Below are 15,747 nucleotides of genomic sequence, written 5' to 3'. Positions count from 1 at the left end.
CAAAATCCCTTTTCTTGGAAAGACTGGTTTCTCATAGTATAAACAACTCACCTCTAATACTGAATGTGATGCACTAGCGTCTTAGGTATTTGCCCAGGAAACACAAAAGAGAATAGTTTATTAAAACAATAAGATGGCCTGGGAAAGACCAATTGTTATCAACTGGGGGGTGACTTTATGTCCAGAGGATGTTTGGCAAAGTCTAGAGACATTTTTGTTGATGTTGTTGTCACAACTGGGATGAGTGGGTACCACTGACATCCAGAGGGTAGAGGCCGGGGATGCTGCTAAACATCCTGCAGTGCCCGGGCAGCCCCCCAACAACAAAGAATTGTCTGGCCAGTGGCGCCGAGGCTGACTTGACTCGGGCGAGGCTAATCAGGGCAGCTTGGGCAAATGAGAAGGGGGAGCGCTTCGCAGGGCCCTGGGTGTCTTGCCATGTGGTGTGGAGTCCGTGAGGTCCGCAAGCATCCTGACCCTCAGTTTCCTCATTTGTAAAGTGAAGCTTTTCCAGAGATCAAGTTTAATGTTATGCAACCCTCTTCACCCTTAAGCTGCTTTAGCGTTTGACCAAAGATGAATGTCCCTATTATCAGAACGTGTTTTTTTTTTTAGTAACCCCAAGGCTTATAAACACTAATACAAAGAAAGGGTTGTTCACTAAATTTATACAAATCTGGGGTTAATGGAGTGGGAGTAATAAGCGTTCGTTACAAACCTTTCAGTACAGGATTCGTTTTTGCTCGCTGCCCATCTGAAGAGGATTACATATGTTTACAGAATTCAACAGTCATGACTTCTTATAGAAAATGGGGGACAGGGAAATATAGTTCCAAAATCTCCTTGTTTTACCAGAATAAAAATGATTTAACGAGGTCAAAATATTTGAACACTACTGGTATTACATTCAGGAGACACTAGGTAAATAGTTTTCATATCTGTGCTAGTCTCAGCCTGAAATTTTACTGTGTGTTTCCAAAAGATATCTATTGGTGACTCAAAAGCAAGCATTCCTCTAGGTGTGTGTGTTTCAAGCAGGCTTTTATTCATTAATGATATGAAAACATCACCTATTTTGGTAACATAATCAGAGAAATCTTAAAGCAAAATTTCTTACATTATCAGTCTTTCCAGTCATTTGGCAAGTTTCCCTCAATCTTATTTACCACAGCATATTATCTATAGAATGCATAATCTTTTAAGAATTTACTATCTTCAAATGCATTAACAATAACCCTGCTGTTAGCCATAATGAAAATGTCACAGAGCATTAAAAAGGAGTACAGAGACCCATAAGTTTCAAGGTGAACACAGAGACCCATCAGTATTAAGGTAAACGTGCTTGCTTTTGAGCTAGAATTAAAGGAAAATCTAACCAGTGTTATATTCTGCATTGCTCTACTAAAGAATTTGCTATTTGTGGGGCGTTTAGTTTATGTAGACATGAAAAGAATGTGGTTACACGTGGCTGGAAGTCAAATTTCTAGTCGTTGATGTTGGCAGAGCATGTTTATATCATCCTGGTGCTTGAGCTTGGGTGTATCATTACCTCAGCACAAATAAGTAACTAAAAGAGATGTGGAATTCCAATTCAATTCAGTGTAAGTTTATGATACACTTACATTGGGTCACAACCTTCTTGGGAGCTTCCCAGGTAAAATCTGAAACTGGCGCCCTGTGAGGACAGAGTCCCAGAGAGCAGTTTCCAGGCCTCACATGGAAAGATGCTGGCTCGGGTAGTAGATGGCCGTCAGCTGTAACCAGTTAGCCAATTAGCCACTGATATAACTGCCTCGGCTGCGCTCGTTGATGAGTCGGTTGGTTGGCCAGCAGAGAAGCAGAGAGCAGGTTGCAGGTCGTGTGACTCCAGCCTCCCGTATAGTGGTATGACTCCCCTACCTATGGCTCCGTGGGTGTTCCTTTTTGGCCTCACCATGTCCTGTGTTCTTGTGTGGGGAGCGGGACCAGAGGCCCTCCAGGCCGCCTCACACAACAAATGGCAGAGCGAGTAGGGTCCCTCACACAACAAATGGCGCAGCAAGCAGGGTCTCCCGTATGACACCCCCATACGCAGAGGGCAGGAAGAGACCTAAGGAAAAAGGCAGACCACTCCAGATTGGTGGTGGCAGGTTTAATAAGCCAGGGAACTTACTTATGAGGCTTGTCTTGGCTGGCCACAAGGCGAGTTGTTTCCCACACCCTCCCACCAAATCTTAAAAGTTTATGTGGAGGCCCTAAGTGGGTTCAGTCACATACCCAGGGGACTTTAAGTGATCATATCCAGTCCAGATAGTCTCAACACTACATTCTATCCCAAGATGTATCCTTGGGACAGCTTCTGGGAGCAGTAAGGTAAGCAGAATGCACATTCCTAGGACGGCAGGGGTGGGGAGCGTCCAATTGCCCTGCCTGGGTCCAGCTTTTGGGTCAAACCTGTGGCCAATTCTTTTTTTTAAACTATTTTTAACTGTAAAAATGTAAAAGGAGTTTATTGATTTTGCTTTTGAAATTATTTGGCCTGGGCTACATATTTAATTTATGAATGACTTTGATTTCTCAGCAATCAATATGGATACTCAGGATAAGTGAGACAAATCTAACTTACAAATTATTTTCAGATGTAAGGATTTTTAAAAAATTAAATGTATTGAGGTACCATTGGTTAATAACTTTACATAAGTTTCAGGTGTATGCCATTATAATTTATCTTCTTGTTGACCTTCCCAAACAACATACCAAGTGTAGGGCAGAGGAACAATAGAAGATGCAAAAATGGATGACACAATCCCAGTCTTCAAGAGGCTCCCAATTTAGTAATGGAAATAGCACACACATTCTAGATCCTGGAAGACAAGGATGGACATAGATGCAATAAGTGTGGGGACAGAGACCCAGAGAACAGTTTCCAGGCTCTCGGCCTCATGTGGGAAGGTGCTGGCTCGGTTATTAGATGGCCATCAGCTGTAATCAGATGGCCACCTGCTGTGGCTGGTGGCCACTAATATAACTGCCATGGCTACTCTAGGGGGTTGGTCGGTTGGCAGAGAAGCAGACAGCGGATCGTGCGGCTCCTGCTTCCTGTGTCTCCAACCCAGCTGCCAGCGAGAAATAGTGGTACGAACCCCCTATCTATGGCTCCATTCGTGTTCCTTTTTGGCCTCACCGTATCCTGCGTTCTTGTACGGGGAGCAGGACCAGAGACCCCTCATGACAATAAGATAAAGTTTATAATAGGGGTTCAAGGGAGGGGAGCATGGCCTGAGCAGAGGCACAGTGAGGGGGAAGCATGTTGTGAGGGCCACATATTTGGGGGCAGGAAGTAGCCTTCCCATAGGGTATGTGGAGGGAGACAGTGAAAGATTAAGTCGCAAAGTTCCACTGCACCTTGGATGTCAGGGGTAGTTTGGACAAAAGAAACATTTTGAAAAGAGGAGTAAAATGGTCAGGGCTGGACTTGAAGATAACATGGTTACAGTGTGTGGGAGGATCACACTAGATAGATAGAGATGAGAGGCATGAGGAGTGGTTAGGAGGCTAATAGAGAGGGCTGTGCAAGAAAAGAGTGGTAGCAATTGAAATGCAATGACAGACTAAGGGATGGGAGAGACATAATGAGAAGTGGAATCCATGTGGCTCGGGATGGCTTGCATGTGTAATTGAAGCCAGGAAAATGAAAAGAAGTGACATTTAATGAGCCCCTTTTGTTCCAGGCTAAACTACGTGCTTTGTATAGGTTATTTAATTCTTATAACAACCCGAGAGAAAGCTAGAATTATCCCCATTCTGCAAAACCAGAAACTAAGGTTACATAATTTGTACAAAGTTCCCCAGACCTGGGATTTAAATACTAACTTCCTCCCTCCCTCCTTCCCTCCCTCCTTCCTTCCCTCCTTCCTCTCTCTCTCTCCTTTCAGTAACTATTTATCGAATGCTTCTGCTTTGCAAGGCTTTCTGGAAGATGGCAGGGACGCAGCAGTGAACAACAGAACAATGTTTTCAAGTTGCCCTTAGTCTAGTAAGGGAGGGAAACATTTACCTAAATACCCACCTGGGACAGACTTAAAATATATCCAAAAAGCTCCTCATGAAGTAGAGACTAATTCCCCTTCCCCTGTAGTGTGGGTTGGACTCAGAGACTTGTTTCTAACAGAATAAAGCAGAAGTGGCAGTATGTGGCTTCCAACACGAGGTCATAAAAGACTTACGAGCTTCCTTCTTGTCTCGGATCACTGGCTCGGGGGTGAGCCAGCGACCGTGTTCTGAAGAGACTCAAGGAGGCCTATGGAGAGGCCCATGTAGCAGTGAACTGAGGCCCCACCAGAGAACCAGGAAGCAGATTCTCTAGCTCCAGGCAAGACTTCCAATGGCTGCAGCCTGGCTGACATCCTGAGTGTAAGTTCATGAGAGACTCTGAGCTAGAACAACTCAGCCAAGCTGCTCCTGGTTCCTGATTCTCAAAAACTTGGAGATAATAAATGTTTGTTCCTTTAAGCCACTAAATTTTGGGGTGATTTGTTATGCAGCAATAGATAACAAATACACTGAGTGAACGAGGTCAGTGCCAAACAGAGAAGACACATAGTTTATGAATGCACATAAGAAAGAATGGAAGTGAGATGAGGAACGGAGGATGGTTTCCTTAAGGTGGGGACTGCTGAACCAAGACCAGATACATGAGTCAGAGCTAAGGTGGCAGAGAAAGCAGATGGAGGAGGGTGACTGGACAGCGTGAAAACATGTGCAAAGGCCCTGCGGCATGTTCAAAGACTTGGAGAAAGGCCGATGTGGCCGAGCATAAAGAGGTAGGGAGATGGTGGTACAAGCTGAGGTTATAGAATAAGGTGGATACTTCAAGGTCACATTAAGGATTTTGGACTTAATCCTAAAAGCAGTGGGAAGTCTTTAAGAATTTTCGGCACAAGGGTAACAATATTAACATAAGAGTTATCTAAGTTATCTCATTCTAAGTTGCTTTGAGTACTATGTACAGTCATGCACCGCTTAACATCTGGGTTACGTTCTGAGAAATGCGTTGTTAGATGATTGTGTCATTGTGTGAACATTGTGTGCTTGTACAGCGCACTTGCACAAACCTAGATGGCATAGCCACTACACACCTAGGCTGTACGGTACAGCCTCTTGCTCCTAGGCTAAAGGCCTCTGTAGCACGTTACCGTACCAAATGACACAAGATTAAACCAAAGCAAAAGAGCAAATAATGCAATGAGGAGATAGAGAAAACACGAGATGTGTGAGGTGGTTGCTTGTGTTAACACAGCATACTGTTTAAAAAAAATTATGTTTAAGTAATTTTTATTTTTCAATTACAGTTGACATAGAATATTATACTAGTTTCAGGTGCACAACATAGTGATTAGACATTTATATAACTTACTAAGTGATCATAACATACTGTTTTACAACAAAAATTTTTTCATAAGTAGAAAGAATACACTTTAAAATAACAATAGAAAGTATAGGATAGTAAACACATAAACCAGTAACATAGTTGTTTATCATTATCCAGTATACAGAGGGTGCCAAAAAAATGTACACACATTTTAAGAAAGGAAAAAACTATTAAAATTGTAATACTCAATATATACCAATAAAAAAGGATGAATACAAGTCACGTTTGACTTCTGCAATTACAGGAGGTGCTCAAAGTGGTTACCATCAGCGTCCAGACACTTCTGCTTGAGCAATGTTGACCAGTGTCCACCTGTAAACATTTTTTTGGCACCCCTGGTATATGTACTGTACATAATTGTGTGTGCTGTACTTTTATATGACTGGCAGACAGTAGGCTTCTTTATACCAGCATCACCACAAACACAGGGTCACGCATTGTATTAGGTTGGTGCAAAAGTAATTGCAGTTTACCAGGTTAATAATTGCAAAAACGGCAATTAGTTTTGTACCTACTTAATACTATGATGTTATACCAGCTATGACATGACTAAGCAATAGGAATTTTTCAGCTCCCTTATAATCTTATGGGACCACTGTTGTGTATGTAGACTGTTGTTGACCAAAATGTTGTTATGCAGTACATGATGGTAGTTTTATTTATCTATACATATTTAGATAGACAGATAGATAGACAGACAGACAGACAGACAGACAGACAGATAGATAGATAGATAGATGATGGGTTACTTATATAGGGTTATTTTACATATTTTACCTGAAGTTATTTTCAAGAATATTTTTGTCTCCACAGAATAAGTATACCCTTAGTAGTAACATGTGGCCTGCCAAATAAAAGACAGACTGAGTCCATCTCTACCGTCACCATTAACATTTAATTGACACTCATAACCCTGCTTTTTTATGAAAATTTCTACAGTCGCCCTGTTTTTTAATACTTTATCTCATCTTTAAAGTTGCTGATCCCAGAGCAGGTAACAAAATATTCTAAGCTATTAGAACTCTTACTATTTTTCACCTGTCTTTTTGTTACTTTTAAAGAGGGAAATAATCAGAGACAGGAGTGCAGATCACATCAAACATGAACAAGGAAAGTGAAATGCCCGCAGGCAGAGATTAAATAACCCATGAAGCTGATAGCATTCACCTTCAGATTCTTCGAAGACCCTTCCAATTCTAACGTTCTATGTTTCAGTGAACTGGGAATATATTCTTCCTCCTGGTTCCAAACAAATGTTCCCTGAAGGAAAAAGGTCTTATAGTCTAGAGTTTTAAGTTAGTGTTAAAATCATACCCATTTCCTTTTGCTCTCTGAAACTTTGTCCTAAGCAGTTCTGTGGAGCACACTGCTCAGGCAGGTCTGGGGCAGGAGACAAAAGGAGTGGCTTTTATGAGCGTAGATTATTTTATGAGTTCAGATTATCCCGGCTAAGAGAATGACTGTGAGGTGATGGCCTGAGTCACACAAGCTGCAAAGTATGTTTTCCCCTGAGGACTTGGTCAATGAAAACTTTTCATTGGCTCCTTTTGGACTAGGGTGTTTAGGAAAAGATTCTGAGCAGAAGGACTGAGCCAATGTGAATAACGGAGGAACCACGTTTTTCAATAGCCAAATGAGGAAGAGTCTGTATGTGCAGTCTGCTACATGCACCCTCTTTGATCCGTCTCTGAATGTGTCTGGGCAGTGGCTGTTCTCTGAGGTGTGAGTCTTGAAAAGGGAAAGATAAAGAGCTAGTAGGACAAGGTAAAATTATGTGTGAAACAGCTTTCTCCATAGTTTCTTCTTTGCCTGCTCACTTCTCAAAAATGAAATAAATGCTGAACATGCTGACTTTCCCCCCATCATTCCTGTAAATAAGGATGTGACTCACAAGCCTTGCAAACTCCAGAATGCCATAGATACTATGGTGTTTTGATTAGTTAAAAATAGCTGGGAAAAAGCAAGAAATCAGTCATGGGTAGGTTGGGGTGATTTCTTTCTTTTTTTTTTTTTCTTTATGTTTTTTGGTTTTTATTATTTTTTAGTTTTTAAAATAATTTTATTAAAATATAGTTAACACACAATATTATATCAGTTTCAGATGTACATCAGAGTTATTCAACACTACCACCCAGGACTATACTTAGTTATTATCATATTGCTGATTGCATTCCCTATGCTAAAGAAGTGAGCACCATGATGAGTTCAGCAGCCATCTGACACGGTACCACGTTACCACAATACTATTGACTATATGCTGCTGTACATTACATCCCTAAGACTTATTTGTTTTATACCTGGAAATTTGAACCTCTTATTCCCATTTATCTTCCCCCCATTTTTAATTTTTCAATTATAGTTGACATTCAATATTATATTAATTTCAGGTGTACAGCATAGTGCTTAGACAGTTATATAATTTACAAAGTAATCTCCCTGACTAGTACCCACCTGGCTCTATACATAGTTATTACCATATTATTGACTATATTTCCTATGCTTTACATCCCCGTAACTATTTTATAACTACCAATTTGTATTTCTTAATCCCTTCACCTTTTTCACCCTGCCTCCAACCCCCTCCATCTATCACCCCAACAAATCTAGTACCCATCTGACGTGATACGTAGTTATTACAATATTATTGACTGTAATCCTTATGCTATATCCTACATCCCCATGACTACATTGTAACAACCAATATGTACTTCTTAATCCCTTCCTCGTTTTCACCCATCCCCATACCCCTCCCATCTGGCAACCATCAAAATGTTCTCTGTTTCTAGGAGTTTGTTTCTGTTTCATTTGTTTGTTTATTTTGTTCTTTAGATTTCACTTATAAGTGAAATCATATGACATGTGTCTTTCGCTGTCTGACTTAATATACTCAGCACAATATCCTCTAGGTCCATTCATATTGTGGCAGATGGCAAGATTTCATTCTGTTTTGTGGCTGAGTAACATTCCATTGTATATATGTACCCCCTCTTCTTTCTCCATTCATCCATTCAGGGACACTCAGGTTGCCTTCATATCTTGGCTATTGTAAATAATGCTGCAATGAACATATAGATGAGCATGTCTCCTTGAAGTAGTGTTTTAGGTTTCTTCAGATAAATACCCTGAAGTGGGATTACTAGGTCCTTCTTTGTCTCTTGTTATAATCTTTAATGTTTTAAAGTCTATTTTGTCTGGTATAAGTATTTTTACCCCAGCTTTTTTTGTTGTTTCCATTTTCATGAGCTATGTTTTTCCAATCATATTTTTAGTCTGTGTTTTTTGATCTGAAGTGAGTCTCCTGTAGGCAGCATGTGTAAGAGTCTTACTTTCTTACCCATTCAGCCCCCCTATATTTTAATTGGAGCATTCAATCCATTTACATTCAAAGTAATTGTTGATAGGTTTGTACTTATTGCCATTTTATTATTCATATTTTTATTTTTTTTGTCTTAAAGAAGTCCCTCTAAGATTCTTTGTAACACTGGTTTGGTAGTGATGAACTCCTTTAGCTTTTCTTCTCTGGGAAGCTCTTTATCTTGGTTGTGGGTCCTCGCTTTTCATCACTTTGAATATTTCCTGACAATCCCTTCTAGCCTGCAAAGTTTCTGTTGAGAAATCAACTGATAGTCTTATGGGAGCTCTCTTACAGGTAAGTAACTGTTTTTCTCTTGCTGCTTTTAGGATTCTCCCTATAATGTGGATGTTGGTACACTTGAGGTTGTCCCAGAGGCCCCTTAAACTCTCCTCAATTTTTTGGATTCTTTTTTCTTTTTGCTGTTCTGATTGGGTGTTTTCTGCTACCTTAACTTCCAAATCACTGATTCAATCCACTGCTTCATCTAATCTACTGTTGATTCTCTCTAATGTATTCTTCATTCTGTTATTATATTCTTTATTTCTGACTGGTTCTTTTTTTATGTTTTCTGTCTCCATTTTTATGCTTCCTATCTCTTTGTTGAAGTTCTCCCTGAGATCACTGGGCATCCTTATAGACAGTGTTTGGAACTCTGCATCTGGTAGATTGTTTTTTTCCATTTTGTCTAGTTATTTTCCTCAAGCTTTGTTCTGTTCTTTTATTTGGGACATGTTTCTTTGTCTCCCCATTTTGTCCGCCTCCCTGTGTTTGTTGCTATGTATTAGGTAGGGTTGTTCTGTGTCCTGGTCTTAGTAGAGTGGCCTTATGTACTAGGTGTGCTGTTGGGCTCAGTGGCACAGTCTCCCTGGTCACCTGAACAGTGCACTCCAGGTGTGTGCCTTATGTAGGTTGTGCATTCCCTCCTCTTGTAGTTGAGCCTAGGTTGCTATTTGCATATCAATGGGAGGGATTGACTGTCAAGCTCATTGGTTGTGAGGACTGGCCTTGACTACAGTGGAGGAGTTGTGGTGTAGGGGCTGACCCTACTGAGCAGGATCTGCCTCAGCAGGGCTCTGGTGCCTGTCCAAGCCACCATTTAGGTGTGTTGTCCTTGGAGGCAGCTCAATGATTCTTTGGCTTGTTTAGAAGCTGGCCACTGGTCGTGCCAGCCCCAGGGAACCTGCTGCAGGTTGAGTTCAGCCACAGCCCATGCGCCACCCAGGCCACCGGGCAGGAACCACAAAGCAATCCACAGATGATGGCCACCTGTACCATGTTTGGAGTTGCCTTGACAGGCCAAGCTGTGAACCAAGGCTAGCTGGAGCTAGTGCCACACTTAGGGCTGCTCAGTCAGAGGTATGGGACATGCTCAAGCCAGATGCTGCTTGTCTGGATTTTGCAAACTTTTGAGAGACCCTAGGAAATTCTGTAACATGAACCAAAGCAGATGATTTGTACAAAAAAGCCACTGGAAGCAGCTTGAGTGTGTCTGAAAGTTGGATGGGGTGGGATCTCGAATCATCAGGGCGTGGTGTATGAATGATGTTAGCCAACTTGATGGAGACTCAGATATGGTGGCTGTCTGTATCTGCACGCTGGGAAGGAGGGCTCAACAAAGAAACAATGGTTGCCTCCAGCTCCTCTGTCCAGAAAAAAGCTGACCCTCCAACTCAGTTTCCCCCCATACATTGCTGTCATCTCTCCAGCTGCTACCCCAGCTCTGGAGCTCAGAGCCAGTGATTCTGTTGGTAAGTCTGTGCACGGTCCATTTAAGAGGAATGCCTGGGATTCCAGCCACCCTCCGTGGAAAAACAATTTCCACTGGTTTTCAGAACCAGAAATTATGGGGACTTCTCTCGCTGGCACTGGAACCCTGAGCTGGGAAGCCTGGTGTGGTGCTGGGACCCTGTGCTCCTTCAGGGGACCTCCACAGCCGAGATATACCCCTGATTTTTAATGGTGGGTGTAGGACCAGCTGGTTCCACATGTCTGCCCCTCCAACCAGTCTTGAGGCACCTTCTTCTGTATGTCCTTAGTTGTAGGGCTTTGGTTCAGCAAAATGTCAGTTGTAATTTTGATGTAGTCATGAGAAGGTGAGCACTGCATTTACCTACTCTATCACCCTGACTGGATCTCTCTGTCTGTCTGTCTCTCTCTCACTTAACTTGTTATTGTGTCTCGCCCTAAGTATTCTGAGAACATCTGGTTTATCAACCAAATTTTAGGGTTTGGTGATTTTTGTGAACTAACACAGTGAAAACAATAGTTACACCTCAGATTCCAGGCCAGAAAATTACTTAAGACTTAACACAGGCCATTGTGGTCTGCATGCAAATCCGTTTGGTTGTACATTCTCCTTTTCTATAAAGTAGAGAGAGGCGAGTGCTGATGACAGTTGAATATACTGTACCTCCCCACCCCCAATATTACACAAGCCATTCAATATTATAAATACAGGTATTTAGGGTGCTAATAATAATAGTGGTAGGAGTGGCCATAGCTTATATGAACGCTGCTGAACAGTGTTCATTGATCTGTAGCTAAGTGACTCAGAAATGGGAAATAAGGAGCTTATTTTTGTTGGTGCTAAAGCTCCCAAAGCAAGACTTTCTGCAAACCTAGGTTTGAGTTTGAGAATTCAGATTAAGGTACAGTCAGGGAATCTCACTCTTACCCTGTATTAATCAGGGTCCTGGTAGGAAAGAAAAGCACACTCAAAAAAGGCCAATAAAAGATAACTTAATGAAGGGATGGACAATGCAAAACTTTGGGGGCAGAGTTAAGGGAATTCTGGAGGGCTGGGGAAGGCCTTGGGCCTGGAAGCCTCAAGAAACTTTCTCTTATGTCTTCAAGGGCAAAGGAGGGAGGAAATAGTACTAGGACCTGGTGGGAACTGTCTGTATGAGAGGCTTCCCTAGACTGTACCCCTCAGGAACTAGTCTTCTGGTGGAGGAGTGAGGCCACAGCCTACCCATGGCTGGCAGGGAAAAGCCAGGAGGATAAATACCTTAGTCTGTCTCTCTTCCTGTCCTTCCATCATCTGCTGGTGGCTTGCACTGGCCAAACCCAACTTAAAGCCAGAGGACAGGGGAGCCTAGTTGCTGTGGTCCATACAGCCCATCTCCCAGAGCACAGGGCAGGGTGGAAAAGGTGGAGAGAGGAGTCGCAGGGGCACAGACCACCAATAAGCTAAAGAGATGGACATGCCCAGAAGCTAATAAAGCAGGATGGCCAGACTTGTGATTTTAATCCTGTGGGCCTTCCTATTTGTTAAGTCCTACTATATGTCTGGAAATATGAACCAGGAGAAGCAGCAGCTCCTTTTCCCTGGGGATAGATCAGGGGTAGCATTGTTAGACAAAATGCAAGATGTCCAGTTAAAATTAAATTTCAGAAATCAGATAAGCAATGATATATATATATGTATATATATACGTATCTGTACATATATATACATATACATATATACACACACACACATATATACATATACATATGTATAAATATATATGTGCATATATATATATGGTATAAGTAAGTCTCAAACATTGTGTGGTACATACTTATTCTAAAAAAAAAGAAAGAAAAATGCTGTTTATCTGAAGTTCAATTGTAACTGGGAATCCTATGTTTTCATTGGCTAAATCTGGCAGCCCTAATTAGGAAGTGTGGTGTGGAGAGGACTCTGCCAGTGTATCTGTGTAATCCTGCCCCTCCCAACCCCGTCCGTCACTGCAGTTTGTTTAGTCAGAAGAAAGTGCTCTGGAAGTAGAATGTGCGATAGCATTTCTGAAACCGTGCTCTTGCAAAACCAGTATTTGAAATGTTAAGTATGTCAAAAAAAAAAAAAAAGGAGAACACTCTTTCATGCTCAAATAAGTAAGATAAACACTGGGCTGAATAAAGTTAGAGTTCTCCCACCTTTAGGATTTCTCCTGGTGTTTAATATTAACAAGCTTTGTGACACCAATAATAATGTTTCCTTGCTTTATTCAGAAACCATCACAGCAAACAGATAATAGGTCCAATATCCTTTTGTTCCACAGTGACCACAGGTTTCCACTGAAATGCAGTTTAAATTTAGCAAAGTCATTTTGGTGTCCATCATATTAAAACAGAATTTTACCATTATATCTTTAAGGCTTAATTTACATTTACAAAGAGGTATTTTTATGTGATAGCGTTCTGTTTAATATGATATTAGATTGTCCACTTGATCCTGCATGGTTTTGCTTAGCCTTAATATGAAGAATCAATTAAAACCAAATTATCATCCAAGGAGGGACAATCCTAGATTCTTCAGAGAGAAAAATGAGGATAAAACATGAGCTTCCTCTGCCTCACAAGGTTATTTTTGGAAAGAAATGAAGTGATGTTGTGAAAGGCTGCACAAAAAATTGCTGTTTTGTACAAAGTTGTATTAATACACTCACAGTAAGGTTGGTGGGCTACACAGGTCTTACGGTTTTTCTCTCTTTCTAGTCATAGGTATTGTAGTTCATTTGCTGCCCGACCTATAGTTCTATCCTGTAGTGTGAAATGGGAGAAAAGGAGCAACCTCATTTAGGATTAGAATTACCACCACCAATAACAGTGGCTTAAATAAGGTGCAAGTTTCTTTCTTCTCTGCTGTACAAGACTAGAATGTGGAGTTCTGGGCTGATAAAAAGTTCTGCTCAATTAAATATGCAAGGCCTCAAATTCCTGTGCCATTGTTGAGGCATGTCTCTCATTGTCACAGTCCAAGATGGCTGCAGCCAGAGAAGGAAGGGACAGAAAAGAGGAGGGGGCCAAAGAAGTGGGCTGTCTATGCTGGAAACTGCCACAAATGCCTCCAGTTACATCCCTGAGATGGTTAATTTTAATTTTATGTCAACTTGACTGGGTCACAGAGTACCTGCATACCGTGTTACCCTGAAAATAAGACCTAGCTGGACCATCAGCTCTAATGCGTCTTTTGGAGCAAAAATTAATATAAGACCCAGTATTATATTATATTATATTATATTATATTATATTATATTATATTATATTATATTATATTATATTATATACCCAGTCTTATATTATATTAAAATAAGACCAGGTCGTATATTATTTTTTGCTCCAAAAGACACATTAGAGCTGATGGTCCAGCTAGGTCTTATTTTTGGGGAAATGCGGTATGTGGTCAAACATTCTGGGCATGTCCCTGAGGGTGTTTATGCATGAGATTTACATGTAAATTGGTAGACTGAGTAAAGCCGATTGTCCTCCCTAATGTGGGTGTGGGTGGGCCTCATCTAATCAATTGAAGGCCTGGATAGACCATAAAGCCAGACTTTCCTACAAGTAAGAGGGAACTCCTCCTGCCTGACTGCCTTTAGACATCAGTTATATCCTGACTTTAGAACAGAAAGATTGGCTCTTTCTGGGTCTCAAGCCTGCTAGCCTTCAGATAGGAACTACACCTTTAGCTTACCTGACAGCCCACCTTGCAGATGACAGATCTTGGGACTTACTAGACTGCATAATCACATGAGACAATTATTCCTTACAATGAATCTCTCTCTCTCCATTTTGTATATATATATATATATATATATATATATATATATATATATATATATATATATACACACACACATAGCTCATATTGTTTCTTTTTGGGGGGAGAATTCTGACTAATACAATCCGATTGCCTGGAACTTAGTATGGAAGGAGAGAGAGTATATGGGGCAAAATGTGTTGGGAGAGTCTGCAAGTAGGAGAGTCTGCCACAGGAGAGGAACTCAAACGCTTCAAGGTAGTTGTGAGTCAGCAGAGCTGTTGGTGCTGTCTTTCATTCTGGGAGCTGGTCAGAGCATGGCCAGACCAGCAGGTCAGGCTCTCCATGTGTCAGACTGGGTAGCAGTGCCTTCAGCTGTCCTACAAAAGAAATGTCTTCTTGGAAGATATCAATCATATCCAAGCTCCTTCATTTTTCATATCTATCCGGAGTATGTTAAATACAAATATCTCTACAAATAGAAAGCTCTGTCACTTCATGCAGTGGTGCACATTTGTGTTTATATAAATGTGTGTGTATAAAAAATGGAAATAGAATATTTGGTCTGTCTTAAAGCCTTAAATGGAGGTAAGGGTGATTACTTTTATATAGCAGGTACTACCAGACTGTTGGCATTTTCTTTTTCTTATACCAGGTGAAGTCTGTCAAGGGTGGCAAAGGAAGGTTTTGAAAATGATGCCAAATTATTTTACTCAGTTTCTAGAGTGGGGATTTTGAAGCCATTTCATGGCTGGGGCCAGTGTCACCCCATTATTAGAGGTCTAGTCCTTGAGTTTAGAATCAGGTCCCCAAGTTCTTGTAAGAGCTGCTAACAGAAGCCTGCATCTCTTCTCAAGCTCTGTAGCGGACCAGCTACAGAGCTCCTGATGGTTTTTGCTTAAAGTCATTCTTGCCTCCTCTTCTTTTCATCCGTGAGCAGAGCATGGATATCTAGGGTATCGATTTGGTTTGCTAGTATTCTTGGATCCAAGCGTAAGGCCATCAGACGAATCAATAAATGGAAAGTCGAATAAACATTTACTTTTGATTTATAATTGTTTGCCAAAGTTAAAGAAAGCTTTACTTAGTGTCAGGACCAATTGCATAATTTGCAGGGCCACATGCAAAATGAAAATTCGGGGCCCCCTATTTAAAAATTATTAAAAATTTCAAAATGGTAGCAGTAGAACTTTAAAGCCACAACAGGGTCCTTCTGAAGGCACACCCTGCACAACTGCACAACTGACACATCTGTGGAGCTAGCCCTGCTGAGCATAGTATGGTTAGCACGTTGATGTCCTGACGTCCCCACAAAGCTCTCCCATAACCCCCTCTCCCAATATCCTGTAAGCTTTCCTTTCTTCTGAAATCTTTACTTTTGTATAACACTACGGGACATGAGAGGGTCTTATGAGAAAGAATTAATTGGCTTTATCTTAGATATTTTTTTTCCTT

Source organism: Rhinolophus sinicus, chromosome 17 (assembly GCF_057876585.1).
Source record: "Rhinolophus sinicus isolate RSI-liver-muscle chromosome 17, RSI-T2T, whole genome shotgun sequence".
NCBI classification, from domain to species: domain Eukaryota; kingdom Metazoa; phylum Chordata; class Mammalia; order Chiroptera; family Rhinolophidae; genus Rhinolophus; species Rhinolophus sinicus.
Note: the sequence above shows the minus strand (reverse complement) of the source record.